This window comes from Helianthus annuus, chromosome 4 (assembly GCF_002127325.2).
Source record: "Helianthus annuus cultivar XRQ/B chromosome 4, HanXRQr2.0-SUNRISE, whole genome shotgun sequence".
NCBI classification, from domain to species: Eukaryota; Viridiplantae; Streptophyta; class Magnoliopsida; order Asterales; family Asteraceae; genus Helianthus; species Helianthus annuus.
In genome coordinates, this window is record NC_035436.2 from 118,766,666 (window position 1) to 118,778,903 (window position 12,238).

Consider the following 12,238-nt stretch of genomic DNA (forward strand, 5'->3'; position numbering starts at 1 on the left):
GCTGATGCATCAGTAACAAGTGCCAAGATGGCAGTGTGCCCCTTTCGTAAACATTTCTGAGCCTTCAAGAAAGAGATGATGCTAACCACGACACCACTCTTGTCACCTTGAACTTCGAGAGGTTCCTTGCCAGAACGAGTAATGCGAACTATCTTTTCCTTGCATAAGATCTCTGCGTGATGTTGGGATAACCAATCCATACCGATAACGATGTCAAAACTACCCAAAACTATGGGTATAAGATCAATCGAGAAGGTCTGACCAGCTAAAACGATGCTACAACACTTGACTACATGTGCTGTGACACCCCAGGAAAACCAGTGAACAATACAGCTTACCTAGCTTCCTCAGTGAGTGCGTACCAAATTTCGGGACGAAATTTCTTTTAAGTTGGGGATAATGTGACAACTTGAATTTCCAAGATTCTATTACGCATTTATTGCACGTTTATTGATTGTTTAATTGTTTGCTTGCAGTTGGGTCGCTATGAAACTGTATACGTTTTGATACAATATAGTGTTTTGTGGTTGTGCATGGTTATGTGTTACTTGTATAAGAATTGACAAATAATGGAATGTGGTGTTGAAACTGTAATAAATAATACATAAGGGTGTGTAGGGTTGATAGTGAAACTTTAACAACTCATAACCCTAATCCCCTCCCTAATCATTCACTAATCATTCTCAAAGAATCAAAACACGTACCCACATTCCCTAATTCTCTCTACAACCACCTTCTTATTATTCTTGGAATCACAAGTCTTTCACATCAAGTTTGATTGCTAATCCAACTTGAATCGAATCAAGGTAATGGTTTAATCATCGTTGATGTTAATTGTTGATTGATTGTTTGATCATTATCAACTCTTGATTTGTGTAATCTTTATAAACCCTAGCTCTCATATGATACTCCTGTAATTTTGATTTGATTCTGGATAGTTGTGATAATGATGTGTTTAGTCGTGCAATCGATTGCTTGGCAACGTAGAATTGTGATATGTAAGAATGAATAACTGTCGAATTGTTTGCTACGGTGCAGATACGTAACTAGGGTTTCTTAGTCTTGAAAACATGAAAACGTAACTGTTATGATCTCAATGAACGTAGGAGAAATTGTTTGTCTGAGTTTTGGTGATAATCTATGATCCGAGTTTCCACTTGTATGTTGTCTGAGCTTTGTGTAAGACCCTTAGGGTCCGAGTTTTGTTGATCACATGCTTGTCCGATCTTGTAAGGCTTAGTATGGTCCGAGGTTGTCTAAAAGGATCTAGCCCGACTTTTATTGATATATATGTATTGGCCGAGTTTAATGTAAGAGTCCATGGTCCGAGTATAAACTTATTCACTGGTCCGAGTTTCTTGACATTGTGTTACCCGAGTTTTAGAGTTTAAATGCCCGAGTTTTTAAACTCCCTTACATGTGTCCGAGTTTTTCATTTAGCAAATGTGGCCCGAGTTTGATTTTATCTGGACACATGGTCCGAGTTTCACATTCCCCACATGGTCCGACCTTGTGAAGGGGACTCTCTAGTCCGACTTTGTGAGGGTATTTCCCCATGACCGAGTTTTGAGGGGTGTTTACCCCTGTCCGAGTTTCAGGGCATCAAGCCCCCACCCACATGGTCCGAGCTTGTAGAAGGGCTCCCCTTTGTCCGAGTTTATTGAAAGGAATTGTGGTCCGAGTTTGTTATTTAGACACCATGGCCGAGTTTTATGCATATCATACCATATAGTCCAATTTAGTGGTGTTATACATGATCTGATTATTGGCTAGAAATTATTAACCTTATTAACTCTATTAGTTAATGAGCTATGTTAGAGTGTAATCCAGTTTAACACGTTAATTCCGTTAAGATTGCAAGGATGATTATCACAGCTATGCATATAACATTTCTATTATGCGAATCCTGTTAACTGCCTGTTCTTTCTATCAAGCATGAAATGTATGAAGATGATTAACTGGATGCAATGCCTGATTTTAACTGCAATGCCTGATTTTAACTATTGCACACGCTATGTGATGAACTTTGCTTGCGAAACCATACCAACATGAACTGACTGTGAACACGTGCATACTCTAGGCTTTGATTGATTACTTGTGAGTGCATAACCTAGCATACTGAGCAAACCAAGGTGAGTTCACACCCTTACTAAGGCATGGGATTCCCAAGGGCTTGGGAATGGGATTAAAGGAATGAGATTGACTAGATACACTGTTACTAGACTACCATACCACTGTCCTCGGCTGTGCAGGACACATACTTATACTATTCACTGTCCTCGGTTGTGCAGGACACATACTTACAATCTACGTAGACTTATACTTATTACTATCCTCGGATGTGAAGGATACTTATACTTATTACTATCCTCGGATGTGAAGGATACTTATACTTATTACTATCCTCGGATGTGAAGGATACTTATGCTTATTACTATCCTCGGTTGTGAAGGATACTTATGGTTACGAGTAGTCTAGTGGTTATACAACATGGGAAGCCCCCACCAATAGAACGTACTAACGGCCTAGTAGAGCCACCTGTTACAAACGAACTTACTATTACGCATTTACTTTCTGTGAACTCGCTCAACTAGTTGTTGATCCTCTGTTACATGCCTTGCAGGTCGTTAGATATATGGAGCTTGCACAGGGAGGAGCAGGTCGTTGTGGGCTTGGATCGTGATTACCCTGTTAAATACTTTTGATATTTGATACTTATTTACGATGGGTTTTATTAATACGCTTCCGCTAAACAATGATAATCTTCTTATGGTTTGGAACACCTTTCATATGGATTTGGTTTGGTTTAAATGACAATTACTTTTATTATATGTATTGTTCTGTATGATTGGTGGCTTGATCCTGGTCAGTCACGCTCCCAAGCGGTGATACTCCGCAGGTGGATTTTGGGGGTGTGACAGATTGGTATCAGAGCCATTGGTTATAGAGAACTTGGTTTTAATATGGGAAAACGTTTTTATTAAAACCAGACTATAACCAGATCAGTGCTCTCAACGATCCACAACGACGCTTCGCTCCACGTGCAAGACTCGACATACTAGGTAATAAGGTTTATGTTTATTGCCTACTTGCTAGAATTGCATAGAACTTTGCTCGTAGTATGCTTACATTACTTTGCTCACTACTTGTTATTGTTTGAGAACACTTACGTGCTTGCACTCTTCTGTCATCGCACTATTCGCGAACCTTTCTCACTTATGTTGCCTTTGATGTGAAGATCAATGGCCGGACGAATCAACATGACTCAAGCCCAGCTAGAGGCTCTTGTTCAGGCTCAAGTTGCTGCGGCACTTGCAGCTGCTCAAGCAGGTAGTATACCCTGCAGTATAGACACACACTAGGATCTTTAGATCCTACATAAATTCTCGTATTTAACTTTGTCCTATTCGTACACAATAGGTCAACACGCGCAGCAGCCTGTCTGCACTTTCAAGAATTTCATGGATTGTCGTCCTAGCACGTTCAGTGGCACTGAAGGAGCGGTTGGACTCCTCCACTGGTTTGAAAAGCTCGAGTCTGTGTTCGAGATGTGTGAATGCCCTGAGGCTCGCAGGGTTAAGTTTGCCACTGGTACTTTGGAAGGGATCGCGTTGACTTGGTGGAACGCGCAGGTGCAGATCCTAGGGTTGGCAGCTGCTAACGCCACCCCTTGGAATGACTTCAAGGAACTGATTAAACGTGAGTACTGTACTCAGGAAGACATCCACAAGCTGGAGGATGAGTTTTATCATTTGAAGATGACTGGGTCAGAGATCGAGGCTTATACCAAGAGGTCGAACGAGTTGGCTGTGCTGTGTCCAACTATGGTGGACCCTCCATACAAGCGTATTGAGTTGTATCTCAAGGGTTTGGTGCCAGAAATCCAGAGCCACGTAACATCGGCTAATCTTGACAACATTCAGGCCATTCAGCGCCTCGCTCACCGCATCACAGATCAGGCAGTGGATCAGAACAGACTGCCAAAGCGTATCAGCGCTACTGCTACCGCTACTGCTTCTACTACACTTGCTACTCCCAGTGAAAGTAAGAGAAAATGGGATGGGGATTCTAGCAAGGGGTCAGCTTCAGTGCAGTCACAAGCTCAGCAACGAAAGACAGACAGTTACCAGAGTCCCAGTCAGCACTCCTCAGGCAGCCACAGACAGGGAGGATATCGAGGAAACCTCCCGAAGTGTAACACCTGCAACAAGCACCACAGTGGCCAGTGTAATAAGGGTCGCTGTCAAAGATGCCTCAAGATGGGTCATGAGGCCAAAGATTGTAGAAGCCCTCGACCTGCGAACCAGAATCAGCAGCAGCCCCAAGCACAGCAGAATCAGCAGCAGGGCGACAAAGGGTGTTTTCATTGCGGTGCAGAGGGTCACTTCAAAAGGCATTGTCCGCAGCTAAACAGGAACCAGAACAACAACAATCATAACAACAACCAGGGCAATGGGAACAACAACAACAACGGGGGAAAAAACAACAATGGCAATGAAGCAAGGGGTCGTGTGTTTGTGTTGGGGCAGGGTGATGCCAGAAATGATCCCAACGTCGTTATGGGTAAGTTTCTTCTCGACGATATTTATGTTACTGTTTTGTTTGATTCGGGTGCGGATACGAGTTACATGTCCTCGAAAATGAGTAAATTGTTAAAACGTACACCAACACCCCTAAACACCAAGCATGTTGTAGAGTTAGCAAACGGTAAAAGTGTAGAGGCCGAACAGATAGTTAAGGGTTGTAGCATTGTCTTATCTGGTCAGACCTTCTCGATTGATCTTATTCCTATAGTTCTGGGTAGTTTCGACGTCGTCATCGGCATGGACTGGTTATCCCAGCATCACGCAGAGATTTTATGCAAAGAAAAGGTCATTCGTATTCCTCGTTCTAGTCAAGAACCTCTCGAAGTTCAAGGCGACAAGAGTGGTGCTGTGGTTGGCATCATTTCTTTCCTAAAGGCTCAGAAATGTTTACGAAAGGGTCATACTGCTATCTTGGCACTGGTTACTGATGCAGCTTCGAAAGAGAAAAGAATTGAGGATATTCCTGTTGTACGCGAATTTCCTCAGGTGTTTCCTGAAGATTTACCTGGTCTACCGCCTCATCGCCAGGTCGAGTTTCAAGTTGAGCTAGCTCCAGGAGCAGCACCTATAGCTCGCGCACCGTATCGTTTAGCTCCAACCGAACTGGAAGAACTGTCAAAGCAACTACAAGAACTCTTGGATAAAGGCTTCATTCGTCCAAGCTCTTCGCCTTGGGGAGCTCCAGTGCTATTCGTGAAAAAGAAGGATGGCACTTTCAGGATGTGCATAGACTACCGCGAACTGAACAAGGTCACAGTGAAGAACCGCTATCCTCTTCCTCGTATTGACGACTTATTCGACCAGTTGCAAGGGTCGAGTTACTACTCCAAGATAGACTTGAGGTCAGGGTATCATCAGCTGAGAGTCCGGGATGAGGACGTCTCCAAAACCGCTTTCAGGACTCGCTACGGTCACTACGAGTTCCTTGTCATGCCATTTGGGTTAACGAACGCGCCTGCTGTATTCATGGATCTGATGAACAGGGTGTGCAAACCCTATCTAGACAAGTTCGTCATTGTCTTCATCGACGACATTCTGATCTACTCCAAGAGTCAGGAGGAACACGAGCAGCACTTACGTCTTATCTTGGAACTTCTTCGAAAGGAGCAACTGTACGCAAAATTTTCAAAATGCGACTTCTGGCTTCGTGAAGTCCACTTCTTAGGCCATGTGGTGAACAGGGATGGAATTCATGTCGATCCATCCAAGGTAGATTCGATCAGGAATTGGCCAGCACCGCGTACACCAACAGAAATACGCCAATTCTTGGGTTTGGCGGGATACTACAGGCGGTTTATCAAAGACTTCTCCAAGATCGCGCAGCCGCTTACTATGCTGACACAGAAAGGTGTCGTTTACAGATGGGGTAATACGCAGGAAACTGCTTTTCAGTACCTGAAGGATAGACTATGCAGCGCACCTATCCTCTCACTGCCCGAGGGCGCGGATGACTTCGTGGTTTATTGTGACGCATCAATACAGGGGCTTGGTTGTGTATTGATGCAGCGGGATAAAGTTATTGCCTACGCCTCTCGTCAACTCAAGGTTCATGAACGGAACTACACGACGCACGATTTAGAGCTGGGAGCTGTTGTTTTTGCGCTTAAGATATGGCGTCACTACCTGTACGGTACCAAGTGCACAATTTACACCGATCACAGGAGTCTCGAACATATCTTTAAGCAAAAGGAATTGAATATGCGTCAACGACGATGGGTCGAACTGCTTAATGATTACGAATGCGCTATCAAGTATCATCCAGGCAAGGCCAATGTTGTGGCTGACGCTCTCAGTCGGAAAGACACCCTACCTAAGCGTGTGCGAGTGCTACAGCTTACTATTCAGTCCAGTCTTCCTGCACAGATACGAGCCGCTCAGATAGAAGCTTTAAAACCCGAGAATGTCATGGCCGAAGCCTTACGCGGCTCAAGGCAACGCATGGAACAAAAGGAAGACGGCGCCTACTATGTGACGGGGCGTATTTGGGTCCCACTTTATGGCGGTCTACGAGAGCTTGTGATGGACGAAGCGCACAAGTCTCGCTACTCGGTACACCCAGGGTCGGATAAAATGTACCACGATATCAAAACAACATACTGGTGGCCAAGTATGAAAGCCCACATCGCCACCTATGTTGGCAAGTGCTTGACCTGTGCGAGAGTCAAGGTTGAATATCAGAAACCCGCAGGTCTACTGCAACAACCCAGGATACCACAGTGGAAATGGGAAGAAATTTCCATGGATTTCGTTACAGGCCTACCTAGATCTCAGCGTGGGAACGATACAATATGGGTAATCGTGGATCGACTCACCAAGTCTGCACACTTCCTGGCTATTAAGGAAACGGATAAGTTCTCCACTCTCGCAGATATTTATCTTAAAGAAGTTGTTTCGAGGCACGGGGTGCCCACCTCCATCATTTCGGATCGGGATGCACGATTCACGTCAGAGCTATGGCAAGCGATGCACAAAGCGTTTGGCTCTCGTTTAGACATGAGCACAGCATATCATCCTCAGACGGATGGGCAGTCTGAGCGAACAATTCAAACTCTTGAAGACATGCTTCGTGCATGTGTTATCGATTTCGGCAACGGCTGGGAAAAGCACCTTCCTTTAGTGGAGTTTTCATACAATAACAGTTACCACACCAGCATTCAAGCCGCTCCATTCGAGGCATTGTACGGACGTAAATGCCGGTCACCTCTCTGTTGGGCAGAGGTGGGGGATAGTCAGATTACGGGTCCAGAAATTGTAGTGGACGCCACAGAAAAGATTGCACAAATACGACAATGCATGGCGGCAGCACGCGACCGTCAGAAAGCCTACGCGGATAAGCGTAAGAGGCCATTGGAATTTCAGGTCGGGGACCGGGTTTTACTTAAAGTCTCACCCTGGAAGGGTGTGGTTCGATTTGGTAAACGAGGCAAACTCAATCCTCGGTATGTTGGACCGTTCGAAATCACTGAAAGAATAGGCTCAGTAGCCTACAGACTGAACCAATCCATACCGATAGCGATGTCAAAACTACCCAAAACTATGGGTATAAGATCAATCGAGAAGGTCTGACCAGCTAAAACGATGCTACAACACTTGACTACATGTGCTGTGACACCCCAGGAAAACCAGTGAACAATACAGCTTACCTAGCTTCCTCAGTGAGTGCGTACCAAATTTCGGGACGAAATTTCTTTTAAGTTGGGGATAATCTGACAACTTGAATTTCCAAGATTCTATTACGCATTTATTGCACGTTTATTGATTGTTTAATTGTTTGCTTGCAGTTGGGTCGCTATGAAACTGTATACGTTTTGATACAATATAGTGTTTTGTGGTTGTGCATGGTTATGTGTTACTTGTATAAGAATTGATAAATAATGGAATGTGGTGTTGAAACTGTAATAAATAATACATAAGGGTGTGTAGGGTTGATAGTGAAACTTTAACAACTCATAACCCTAATCCCCTCCCTAATCATTCACTAATCATTCTCAAAGAATCAAAACACGTACCCACATTCCCTAATTCTCTCTACAACCACCTTCTTATTATTCTTGGAATCACAAGTCTTTCACATCAAGTTTGATTGCTAATCCAACTTGAATCGAATCAAGGTAATGGTTTAATCATCGTTGATGTTAATTGTTGATTGATTGTTTGATCATTATCAACTCTTGATTTGTGTAATCTTTATAAACCCTAGCTCTCATATGATACTCCTGTAATTTTGATTTGATTCTGGATAGTTGTGATAATGATGTGTTTAGTCGTGCAATCGATTGCTTGGCAACGTAGAATTGTGATATGTAAGAATGAATAACTGTCGAATTGTTTGCTACAGTGCAGATACGTAACTAGGGTTTCTTAGTCTTGAAAACATGAAAACGTAACTGTTATGATCTCAATGAACGTAGGAGAAATTGTTTGTCTGAGTTTTGGTGATAATCTATGATCCGAGTTTCCACTTGTATGTTGTCTGAGCTTTGTGTAAGACCCTTAGGGTCCGAGTTTTGTTGATCACATGCTTGTCCGATCTTGTAAGGCTTAGTATGGTCCGAGGTTGTCTAAAAGGATCTAGCCCGACTTTTATTGATATATATGTATTGGCCGAGTTTAATGTAAGAGTCCATGGTCCGAGTATGAACTTATTCACTGGTCCGAGTTTCTTGACATTGTGTTACCCGAGTTTTAGAGTTTAAATGCCCGAGTTTTTAAACTCCCTTACATGTGTCCGAGTTTTTCATTTAGCAAATGTGGCCCGAGTTTGATTGCATCAGGACACATGGTCCGAGTTTCACATTCCCCACATGGTCCGACCTTGTGAAGGGGACTCTCTAGTCCGACTTTGTGAGGGTATTTCCCCATGACCGAGTTTTGAGGGGTGTTTACCCCTGTCCGAGTTTCAGGGCATCAAGCCCCCACCCACATGGTCCGAGCTTGTAGAAGGGCTCCCCTTTGTCCGAGTTTATTGAAAGGAATTGTGGTCCGAGTTTGTTATTTAGACACCATGGCCGAGTTTTATGCATATCATACCATATAGTCCAATTTAGTGGTGTTATACATGATCTGATTATTGGCTAGAAATTATTAACCTTATTAACTCTATTAGTTAATGAGCTATGTTAGAGTGTAATCCAGTTTAACACGTTAATTCCGTTAAGATTGCAAGGATGATTATCACAGCTATGCATATAACATTTCTATTATGCGAATCCTGTTAACTGCCTGTTCTTTCTATCAAGCATGAAATGTATGAAGATGATTAACTGGATGCAATGCCTGATTTTAACTGCAATGCCTGATTTTAACTATTGCACACGCTATGTGATGAACTTTGCTTGCGAAACCATACCAACATGAACTGACTGTGAACACGTGCATACTCTAGGCTTTGATTGATTACTTGTGAGTGCATAACCTAGCATACCGAACAAACCAAGGTGAGTTCACACCCTTACTAAGGCATGGGATTCCCAAGGGCTTGGGAATGGGATTAAAGGAATGAGATTGACTAGATACACTGTTACTAGACTACCATACCACTGTCCTCGGCTGTGCAGGACACATACTTATACTATTCACTGTCCTCGGTTGTGCAGGACACATACTTACAATCTACGTAGACTTATACTTATTACTATCCTCGGATGTGAAGGATACTTATACTTATTACTATCCTCGGATGTGAAGGATACTTATACTTATTACTATCCTCGGATGTGAAGGATACTTATGCTTATTACTATCCTCGGTTGTGAAGGATACTTATGGTTACGAGTAGTCTAGTGGTTATACAACATGGGAAGCCCCCACCAATAGAACGTACTAACGGCCCAGTAGAGCCACCTGTTACAAACGAACTTACTATTACGCATTTACTTTCTGTGAACTCGCTCAACTAGTTGTTGATCCTCTGTTACATGCCTTGCAGGTCGTTAGATATATGGAGCTTGCACAGGGAGGAGCAGGTCGTTGTGGGCTTGGATCGTGATTACCCTGTTAAATACTTTTGATATTTGATACTTATTTACGATGGGTTTTATTAATACGCTTCCGCTAAACAATGATAATCTTCTTATGGTTTGGAACACCTTTCATATGGATTTGGTTTGGTTTAAATGACAATTACTTTTATTATATGTATTGTTCTGTATGATTGGTGGCTTGATCCTGGTCAGTCACGCTCCCAAGCGGTGATACTCCGCAGGTGGATTTTGGGGGTGTGACATGTGCGGCTTCTACACTTTTACCATTTGCTAATTCTACGACATGTTAGGTGTTTAGGGGAGTTGGTGTACGTTTTAACATTTTACTCACTTTCAATGATATATAACTTGTATCCGCACCCGAATAAAATAAGACAGTAACATAAATATCGTCGAGCAGAAACTTACCCATAACCACATTGGGATCATTCATTGCGTCACCTCGGCCTAGCACAAAAGCACGGCCCCGAGCTTCGTTGCCATTGTTGTTGTTGTTTCCCCCGTTGTTGTTGTTCCCGTTGCCCTGGTTGTTGTTGTTGCGATTCTGGATCTGGTTTAACTTGTGACAACTCGAATTTCCAAGATTCTATTTCACATTTATTGCACGTTCATGTATTGACTAGTCGTTTATTTACACAATTGATTGCCCTGGAATTATATATGTTTTGATTGTTTGATTGTGCATGGTTGTTTGTTAATTGTGAAATTAGTAAATATATGAACTTGGTGGTGAAATTATGAAATTGTTATGAGATGGTGTACATGTGTAATAAATAATACTAAAGGGTGCTTAGGGTTGATAGTGAAACTTTAACAACTCATAACCCTAATTCTTTTCCCTAATCATTCTCTAATCATTCACAAAGAATCAAAAACACGTACTTTCACCTCCTCTAATCCTCTCTACAACACCTTCTCATCATTCTTGGATTCACAAGTTCTTTGCATCAAGTTTGATTGCCAATCCATCTAGAATCGAATCAAGGTAATTGTTTAATCATTGTTTGTGATTGTTTGATTGTTATTGATCCTTGATTATGTGATTCATGTTAAAAACCCTAGTTCTCCATATATGATAGTTCTGTGGATGTTGATTGAATCATGATTATTGTGAAATAATATTGATCAGTGGTGTAATCGTATGCTTAATGTCAAGATGCTTTGCATGCTATAACTGTTGAATGAATTGGATGAATGATGTTCGTAATTAGGGTTTCACGATCAAGGAGAAATGAAAACGTAACCGATTGAATGTGTCTGTGTAACTGTTGCACTCGTTATTTTGTTGTCTGAGTTTTGATCAATGCATATGTTAGTCCGAATTTGGTTAACAAAGTTGATAGGTCCGACTTTCTGTTGGAAAATGCATTGCCCGAGCTTTGTGAGATACCCTAATGTGTCCGAGTTTTGTATATAGCAATGATGTCCGAGTTTTTTTAACCATCCTCACCTGGTCCGAGTTTGTGAAGGGAGCCTGTTACCCGAGTTTCATTCACTAAGTATGGCCGAGTTTCATAATTATCAAAGGCCCGAGTTTTTGCTTGTCATTGTCTGAGTTTCTTAGTCATGGGAGGTCCGAATTTTTGTTAACAGGATTTGATGTGGTCCGAGTTTAGCACCATGAAGTCCGAGTTTGACACCCCATCATGTGTGGTCCGACTTTTTACCCCTACCTATGCTTGTCCGACCTTAAATCCCACACCCTTGGTCCGAGTTTCATTATCAGATGTAATGCCCGAGTTTTAAAGGCCAAAGGGTGGTCCGACTTTGTGACCCCCTTGCCCCTTGGTCCGAGTTTTTGTGAGCCCATCTATGGTTCGACCTTTTTAACATGTGACCCTTATGCCCGAGTTTTATAAAGGGCAAGGCCTTGTCCGATGATGTGTGTTGATTACTTGGAACCAATGAGTTGTATGATAATTAATATTGTGATTTGTATGATCAAAATGAAACCACAGACTCTGTAAACCTGTTAAGTTTATTAACGCTTTAGGTATGTTATGTATGATAACTATGTTAACCTATTAACTGAGTAGTTAACTTCGGGTATGCAACTATGTTAAACAAGTGAACTCCGGTTAAGTTGGTAAGCTAATAACCTAATTGTTTGTGAACCTTATTAGATAATTAACACTATAGATATATTCCAGTATGTATGTTGATTTCCGT